The sequence below is a fragment of the Herpailurus yagouaroundi genome, unplaced genomic scaffold (assembly GCF_014898765.1).
Source record: "Herpailurus yagouaroundi ecotype Mexico unplaced genomic scaffold, PumYag 191, whole genome shotgun sequence".
Lineage (NCBI taxonomy): Eukaryota > Metazoa > Chordata > Mammalia > Carnivora > Felidae > Herpailurus > Herpailurus yagouaroundi.
The window spans coordinates 9,801,865-9,810,907 of NW_024412422.1; positions in this window are offsets into that span (position 1 = coordinate 9,801,865).

Below are 9,043 nucleotides of genomic sequence, written 5' to 3' on the forward strand. Positions count from 1 at the left end.
GTTCGAGCCCCGTGTAGGGCTCCGTGCTGACGGCTCAGAGCCTGGAGCCTGCTTCGGATTCTGTGTCTCCCTCTCTCTCTGCCCCTTTCCAATCATGCTCTGCTTCTCTCAAAAATAAAAAAAATATTTTTTTAGAAATCCATGTCAGCAATATGGGGAAAATCCATAAAAATGAATACAAGCAAAAACAAACAAACCTGACTTATTTTTTTAAATTTTTTTCAATGTTTATTTATTTTTGAGAGACAGAGACAGAGCATGAGCAGAGGAGGGTCAGAGAGAGAGGGAGGCACAGAATCCGAAGCCAACTCCAGGCTCCGAGCCGTCAGCACAGAGCCCGACGCGGGGCTCGAACCCATGAACGGTGAGATCGTGACCCGAGCCGAAGTTGGACGCTTAACCAACTGAGCCACCCAGGTGCCCCCACACCTGACTTATTTCAAATAAATCACATAACTCCACTGAATGAGTCTCAAACTCTGTGTCACAAATTCGGTTTTCCAAAGAGGTATTCTGAAACTTTTCTCCGGGTATTGTAGGACTGAGCAAATGAATAAATATAATGCCGGTTCGGGATCTGGGTTTGTCACTGCGGGAGGAGAGAAATACGAATATGGAAAGCTAGAAAGAGGCCTCAGAAGATTATCGTGTCATTGGGCTGGATTGGAGGCATTAGCATGAACTCCTGGTTTGTCACTATACCTAGAAATCCACATACATAGGTCCTTGCTCTGTCCAATTAAGATGTCCCAGGGGCAATGCCACCCTGGGGGCACCAAAGAGAGTCAGGGCTCCGTGAAGAAAAGGCTAACTCCAGGGCTGGGCCAGGGAAAGTACAAGACGAGCCTGGAACATCTTGTGCCCGAAACCACGAAAGTACACAAAGAAGGAGGGAACCGTGTCCACGGGGCAGGACCCCGGCTGGCAGAGAGACTCCCACTGGTGAAAACCGGGACAGTTTGAGCATCCTTGATAATGACAGCGATGTGTTCAGCAACACTGAATTAAATAAAACTCATGGGGCCAAAACTAAGAACACCGGCACCCTGATCTTGGACTTCCCAGCCTTCAGAACTGTGGGAAGTAAAATGTGTGCGGTCCAAGCCACGCGATCTGTGGTATTTTGATGTGGCGCCCGAGTTGACCCACGCGCGGACTCACATGGCGATTCTGGATTTAGCATTTGGAAGATCTGCCAACCCGTTTTCCAAAGCACCTGTGCCATTTTGCATTCTCACCACTGGCCGGGGGGGCGGGGGGGGTGGCATCGTCTCCACATCCTCACCGGCACCTGTTGTCTCTCTTTTTAAGTCACGGCCACCCTCAGGGCTGTGAAGACGTATCTGAGTATTGATTTGCATTTCTGCAACTGACATGGGGCACGTCTCCCATGCCCATTGGCCCCTTGTGTGTCTATTCGGAGAGATGTCGATCAGACCCTTTGCCTAGTTTTTGGCGGGTCATTTGCCCTTTTCGGGTGGAGTCTTCGTTTTTTACACATGCCACGTCCGAGTCCCTTATCAGAGAAACGATTTGCAAAACTGTTCTCCTCAGGGGGAGGTTTGGAGCAGAGGAAAACGTGATCTGATTTCGTATTTTGGCAGAGTCCCTCCGACAGCAGAGGGTGATGAGGGTAGAAACAGGGACACAGTGAGGAAGGTCCTGCAGCCGACCCAGCACTCTGACCGGGGGTGACGGCCATATCGGTTTTTGTCACTCTCGGGCTGTGGTTTTTGTCATTCTCAGGAAAGGATTTGCCGAGGGAAGGGCCGGCGTGGGCTGAGAAGGAATCCAGGACGACTCGCCTTTTCCCTGGCCAAAACGCCTGGAGAATGGAGCGGCCGCAGGGATGGGGACGATTGTTGGGGTAGCAGGACGGGGTGGAGGGGAGCTCCTTGTGAGAATCCAGAGCTGCGGTAAATGTGTCTGTCAGATGTCTTCTGAGCATGCGAAAGCATGTCTGCGTGAGGCCATTCCTCCCCCAGCCTCCACCCACACGCCTTCATCATGCACAGGGCAGGTGCGGGGCACGGAGACGTCACACACACACACAATGGTAAGTATGTGAGGTGACAGGTAGGTAAATTAGCTTGATGTGGTGATCATTCCACAATGTGTACACATATCAAAGCATCATGTTGTACATCTTAAATACAGACCATTTTTATTTGTCAAATATACTTCAATAAAGCTGGAAAGAAAGAAAGAAAGAAAGAAAGAAAGAAAGAAAGAAAGAGGGAGAAAGAAAAGAAAAGAAAGAAGAAAGAGGAAAGAGGAAAAAAGAAAGGAAACGAAAGGAAACGAAAGGATACGAAAGGAAAAGCAAACACACCTTCCAAGGCCTTTCCTGGAGGGAAAGGAAGCCAGATTCTCCCAGACAAGGGACACACAAGGGTCCTCAGCCCCACTGGTGGTCCAGAACAGCCGTGTCCCCAAGAGTGGCAATTGAGACTTAAATTATTTTCTTATTTGATTCTAAATTTGCTTGGGACAAATTTTTCAGAGCTGGCCCTTGGAGAAAAACCTCGGGGCGGGTTATTGTGTATAAATGAACTTGCCTATGGCATCATCATACCTGGCCCTCCCGACGTTCTGTGCCATTATTTGCTGTATGGCCACTCCTCCTTTAATATTAAAAAAACAAACAAACCCTGTAGGTCTGTCTAAATGTGCATGCCTATGGGGCGCCTGGGTGGCGCCGTCGGTTAAGCGTCCGACTTCAGCCAGGTCACGATCTCGCGGTTCGTGAGTTCGAGCCCCGCGTCGGGCTCTGGGCTGATGGCTCAGAGCCTGGAGCCTGTTTCCGATTCTGTGTCTCCCTCTCTCTCTGCCCCTCCCCCGTTCATGCTCTGTCTCTCTCTGTCCCAAAAATAAATAAACGTTGAAAAAAAAAAATGTGCATGCCTACATGTCTATGGGCATGCCCATTTATAAGTCTGTAAGTATATCCATTTGTCTATCCGTGTTACTCTGTGTCTGTATGTCTGTATCTATATGTCTATCTACAGCCCTATGCAATCCATACATCCCTGTCATTATCTGCATCTTTGAGTAGAGCTGGTTAGAGCGATCAAATGCTGGTTTCCTGCAGCTGGTTACTGCCATTTCTCACTTTGGATAGAGTTAGGGTTAGAGCCAAAGAGGGGGGAAAGGACATTCCTGGCGGGGGTCCAGCCTGGGCAGAGGCCCAGAGGTGACCCCACAAGGTTGATTCTGGGGCAGTGAATAAACCAGCTTGGCGGGATCCAACGACCAGCCCCATCTTTAGCTTTCTGCCCGCCCAACGAGGACAGAGAGGCAGTTTGGAAGGGTAGGTTGAAGGCAGACGGTGGACGGTGAACTTTGGGAACTATGGGGAGCCATGGCTGGTTTCAGAGCCGGGGAGTGAAGGCAGTGAGAAAGGTAGGGCTTGGGGGAGATTGGCCAAGAGGTTGCTAAGTGGTCACAGTCATGAGGTGGGGGGCGCACTGCTCTGACACGTCCTGACTGTGTGGCCTTGGAAGAGCAGAAAAGAGGCCAGTGAAGGAGGGGAGAAGGTTGCATGAGGTAACGGGATGGTCCTTGATTTCCCCAAAGCATCTCTCTAAAGCTTCGAGGTGCCCTCCTCCCGCTCTTCACGCCCTTGGTGAGCTGGCCGCGAGGGGGCACTCCAGCTCCCTTCCCATCCTGGGAAGAAAGGAGTCCCTCCCTTGCCACTGACCTCCATCAGCACTATCATGGGTCAGTCATAACCTGTGAACGCCTTCTGTTACAGAAGCCTCGCAGCGACCCGAGAAGTCCCCACTACTACTATTCCTATTGTGCAGGTGGGGAAACTGAGGCGGTAGCAGGTGAAGTGACTTGCCCAGGTCAACCAACCAGGAAATGTGAGAACAGGGATTTGAATTCAGCTCCGCGGCGCTGTGGGCGCTGCCCGTGGTGTCCGCCAGCAGAGGGCGCACGCCACCGATTCCCAACCGCTTCCCCGTTTGAGAGCATTTCCTGCGTCCCTCCTAAAAGTGCCAGGGGCACTGGCTAGAGACAGACTGGGCTCCGTGTCCCCCACTCCAATCCCCATTCGCTGGGGGGGGGGGTGTCTTTGGTTAAAGTGACGTCACCATGCTGTGCCTCAGTTTAGTCATCTCTAAAAAGGGGGCAAGAGCGGGACCTCTTTCATCAGGCGACCTACCAGGATTCAGTCAGAGCCTTGCATGGCACCTGAAACTCAGGGGGACTCAGTAACTGTTACTCGTCAGCCCCGGTGCCTTCCAAGTATACCGTACTTATCTAAAGCTGCTCCACCGAGAATTCTGGTCCACCGAGAAATTTGGTCCCGGTGCCCACTGTGGACTGACCACGTGGAAGCAAGGACAGTGGCATTCTCACTAGCCAGACAGCGTGGGGTGAATAGCACCATGGGGTTGGGGATTCAGACAGACTTGGTTCAAATCCCAGTTCCGTCATGTGCCGGCTGTGTGATCTTGAGAAAGCGAACTCACCTCTCTGAGCCCCAGTGAAAAGGGGATAGTAATCATTTACACCGTGGAGGCCTGTCCAGAGGTTTGTGTAGTGCTGGGCACTACAGAAGCCTTGAAGTAATGGGACCCTCTCCCTCTGCCTCCTAATGACCCCCCGTGGTGCTCCCCAGCTTGCTCCAGGCCCCACGCAAAGGGGCAAGACCTCATGAGTCAGGATCCTGGCCTGTCCCCCACACCTAGCAGGTGCTACCCGCACCACAGCCAGGTTTTGAGGTCTCCACCATCCAAAGCGGCCGTCTCCGCCAAGCAAACAGGCTCCCGGGCAGAGAGGGCACTGCTCGGGCTCAGGGATGGCCCAGGCAGTGCCTGGCAGGCCCCCTGCTGTGAGAGCATTGCCCCAGCACAGGGCCTCTGATCCTCCCCATGGGTCATATGACACCCCCCCCCCCCCGCCATGGCCACTGCTGCGGCTCTGCTGTGACCAGTCACTCTGGATGTGCTGCATGTGACCGCGGAGCAATTCTGTGTTCCCGGAGACTCGACCCCTGATAACATCTGCCATCCACCTGCTGAGCGCTGACAAATCCCAAGCATCTGATGTGCGTTTTCTCCTTCAAACTTTTCAACAAGCCTAAGAGATCCAAGAGCCCTTCAGCCTGTTTTAAAAGTAGAAAAACACCAGAGTCCGAGAGGAGAGGTGACTTCCCCCAGGGACAGTTTCAAGTGAGTAGCGTACCTGAGTCTGGCTGAGCCAAGACCTAATTCTTATCCAGGACATAACAGGGGACCTCAAGATGGGCAGCCTTCCAATGTGCAGAGTCTCCCCCAAAACTGGTTTAACAATGTCATTTTGTAGAGGTAACAATGGCAAGACAAGACCCCCATAGAAAAATACTCAAAGGTGCTCAACGTCGCTCCTCATCAGGGAAATACAAATCAACACCACACTCAGATATCACCTCACGCCAGTCAGAGTGGCCAAAACGAACAAATCAGGAGACTATAGATGCTGGAGAGGATGTGGAGAAACGGGAACCCTCTTGCACTGTTGGTGGGAATGCAAATTGGTGCAGCCGCTCTGGAAAGCAGCGTGGAGGTTCCTCAGAAAATTAAAAATAGACCTACCCTATGACCCAGCAGTAGCACTGCTAGGAATTTACCCAAGGGATACAGGAGTACTGATGCATAGGGGCACGTGTACCCCAATGTTTAGAGCAGCACTCTCAACAATAGCCAAATTATGGAAAGAGCCTAAATGTCCATCAACGGATGAATGGATAAAGAAATTGTGGTTTACATACACAATGGAATACTACGTGGCAATGAGAAAAAATGAAATATGGCCTTTTGTAGCAACGTGGATGGAACTGGAGAGTGTGATGCTAAGTGAAATAAGCCATACAGAGAAAGACAGATACCATATGGTTTCACTCTTAGGTGGATCCTGAGAAACTTAACAGAAACCCATGGGGGAGGGGAAGGAAAAAAAAAAAGACGTTAGAGTGGGAGAGAGTCAAAGCATAAGAGACTCTTAAAAACTGAGAACAGGGGCGCCTGGGTGGCGCAGTCGGTTAAGCGTCCGACTTCAGCCAGGTCACGATCTCGCCGTCCGTGAGTTCGAGCCCCGCGTCGGGCTCTGGGCTGATGGCTCAGAGCCTGGAGCCTGTTTCCGATTCTGTGTCTCCCTCTCCCTCTGCCCCTCCCCCGTTCATGCTCTGTCTCTCTCTGTCCCAAAAATAAATAAATGTTGAAAAAAAAATTTAAATAAATAAATAAATAAATAAAAACTGAGAACAAACTGAGGGTTGATGGGGGGTGGGAGGGAGGGGAGGGTGGGTGATGGGCATTGAGGAGGGCACCTTTTGGGATGAGCACTGGTGTTGTATGGAAACCAATCTGACAATAAATTTCATATATTGAAAAATAAAAAAGTAATAAAAAATTAAAAAATTAAAAAAAAGAAAAAGAAAAGAAAAATACTCAAAGGATGTGAGCTAGCAGAACATGAAAAGAAAAATGCGAGTAGCCACCAGGGTTGTGAAAATTCCCCAGTTTTGCCAACAGGGAAAAAAAAATACAAATTAAAGCAGCGATGAGAAAGCATTTTTTTTTTTTTTCACCCATTGGCAAGAGTTAGCAAAATTGTTAAAAATCAGTCTGGTGAGCATGCAGGGAATGATTTTATTCCCTGCTCTGCCATTGCCGGTGGGAGCATGGACTGCTACGGTTTCCTAGGGATGTATCTGCTGGAGTCTCTCAACGTTTATTATTATTTTATCATTTTTGTAATGTTTGACTTATTTTTGAGAGAGCGAGAGAAAGAGCACGAGCGGGGGAGGGGCAGAGAGAGAGGGAGACACAGAATCCGAAGCAGGCTCCGGGCTCCGAGCCGTCAGCACAGAGCCCGACGCGGGTCTCGAACCCACGAACCGTGAGATCACGAGTTGAGCCGAAGTCGGACGCTTAACCGACTGAGCCACCCAGGCGCCCCTCTCTTGGCATTTAAAACACACATGCCTGTTGACCTGCCCTCTGCTTTTGGGAATCTGTCCTACAGAGATAAAAGCACGTGCACCCAAGGAAATGTCTGCAAGGATGTTTATGGAGCATTGTTCATAGGGGGCAAAACCCGGAAGCTTAACAAGTACCCAGCAACAGGGGGGTGTTTGCAAAGTTACAGTGCTTTCCTCTGTCCACCAAAATATTAAGCAACTATTATAAACAATAATTTTGGGGTACATGGGTGGCTCAGTTGCTTAAGCATCCAACTCTTGATCTCAGCTCAGGTCTGGATCTCAGAGTCATGAGTTCAAGCCCCACATTGGCCTCTGCACTGGAGGTGAAGTCCAGTTAAAAAAAAAAAGAAAGAAAGAAAGGGGTGCCTGGGCAGCTCCGTCGGTTAAGTGTCAAACTTTGGCCCAGGTCACGATCTCATGGTTTGTGGGTTCGAGCCCCGTGTTGGGCTCGGTGCAGACAGCTTGGAGCCTGGAGTCTGCTTCAGATTCTGTGTCTCCCTCTCTGTCTGCCCCTCCCCCACTTGCTCTCTGTCTCTGTCTCTCTCTCTCTCCAAAATAAATAAACATTAAAAAAAAAATTTTTTTTTTTTAATTTTTTTAAATTTTTTTTTCAGCGTTTATTTATTTTTGGGACAGAGAGAGACAGAGCATGAACGGGGGAGGGGCAGAGAGAGAGGGAGACACAGAATCGGAAACAGGCTCCAGGCTCTGAGCCATCAGCCCAGAGCCCGACGCGGGGCTCGAACTCACGGACCGCGAGATCGTGACCTGGCTGAAGTCGGACGCTTAACCGACTGCGCCACCCAGGCGCCCCTAAAAAAAAATTTTTTTAAGAAAAAGAATGATTTAATGATTTTAGACTTAAATGTCCTGGCATGAGGGACACCCATAAAATGTTATCAATTTTTTAAAATGCAAGTTATAAGATAACATCAATCTCAGGAGTCTTTTATAAAAATTTAATGAAGTCAAAGTTGGGATCCCTGCATGGCATACATTTACACACACCTGCTCTCACCTGGTTGTCTGGGGCAGGGCAGGGGCAGGGTAGAGGGGTGGTGGGTCCACAGAAAGGGGGAGGAGGGCAGAATGAATTTCATGATTTATTGTATTGGCTTTCAGACTTTAGTCACTATCCTTCCCGCCCTTCCGATAACAAAAGAAACAAATGGAATGCTATTGTGTGTAAAAACACGCACTCACGCCTCCTTCACACCTGGATCCTTACTCTGGCCCAAGCAATCTCACTTCTTGGTTTATGACTGTGAAGGTCAAGGTTATAGGTCCGCTTGGCTGGACCACAGTCCCCAGTTAGCTGTTCATCAAGCATTGAGCTAGCTGTTGCTGTGAAGGAATTTTGTAGATGTGATTAAAGTCCATAATCAGTTGCCTTCAAGCAAAGAAGAGAGGCTATCCTGGATCATCTGGGTGGGTCTGATCCAATCTGTCGAAAGGCCTTAAGAGCAGACCCAACCATCACCCAAGAAATTCCACTTGTGATGGCTCATGCCTAGGGCTTTCCAGCTGCCCTCTGGATTTCGGACTCACCCAACTAGCTCCCACAGTCTTGTAAATCCCTCCTTGCAGTGCATCTCTGAACCCCGATCTCCTCCTGGTTGTTCCTGGTTGAACCCCAGCTGACACAATGCCCTAGGAAAAGTGTTTTGCAAACGCACCAGGAGACGTGTAAAACAGATGACATTGATTAGCAATAACCCCGGGGACAACCCACGTACATCCATCAACGGAAAAATGGCCCACAAACCCTGGTACAGTCATGCAACGACTATGACATAGCACTGGGCACACGGCAGCTGTGGCCACACAGGACAACACGCACGAAGCCCGCGAACGGGAAGGCAAACGAAAAAAGTTGCAGAGGAATATGTAAAATACTGCTCCATTTCCATAGAGTTCAAAGACAGGCAGAAGAAAATAAGTCGCTGCTTGGGCAAATGTATGTAATGATAAATGTATGCATGTATATTTGATGTAGATATAATATACATTATAATCTACCACAATATACAATATCTCTTATATTATAAGAGACATACAATATCTCTTATA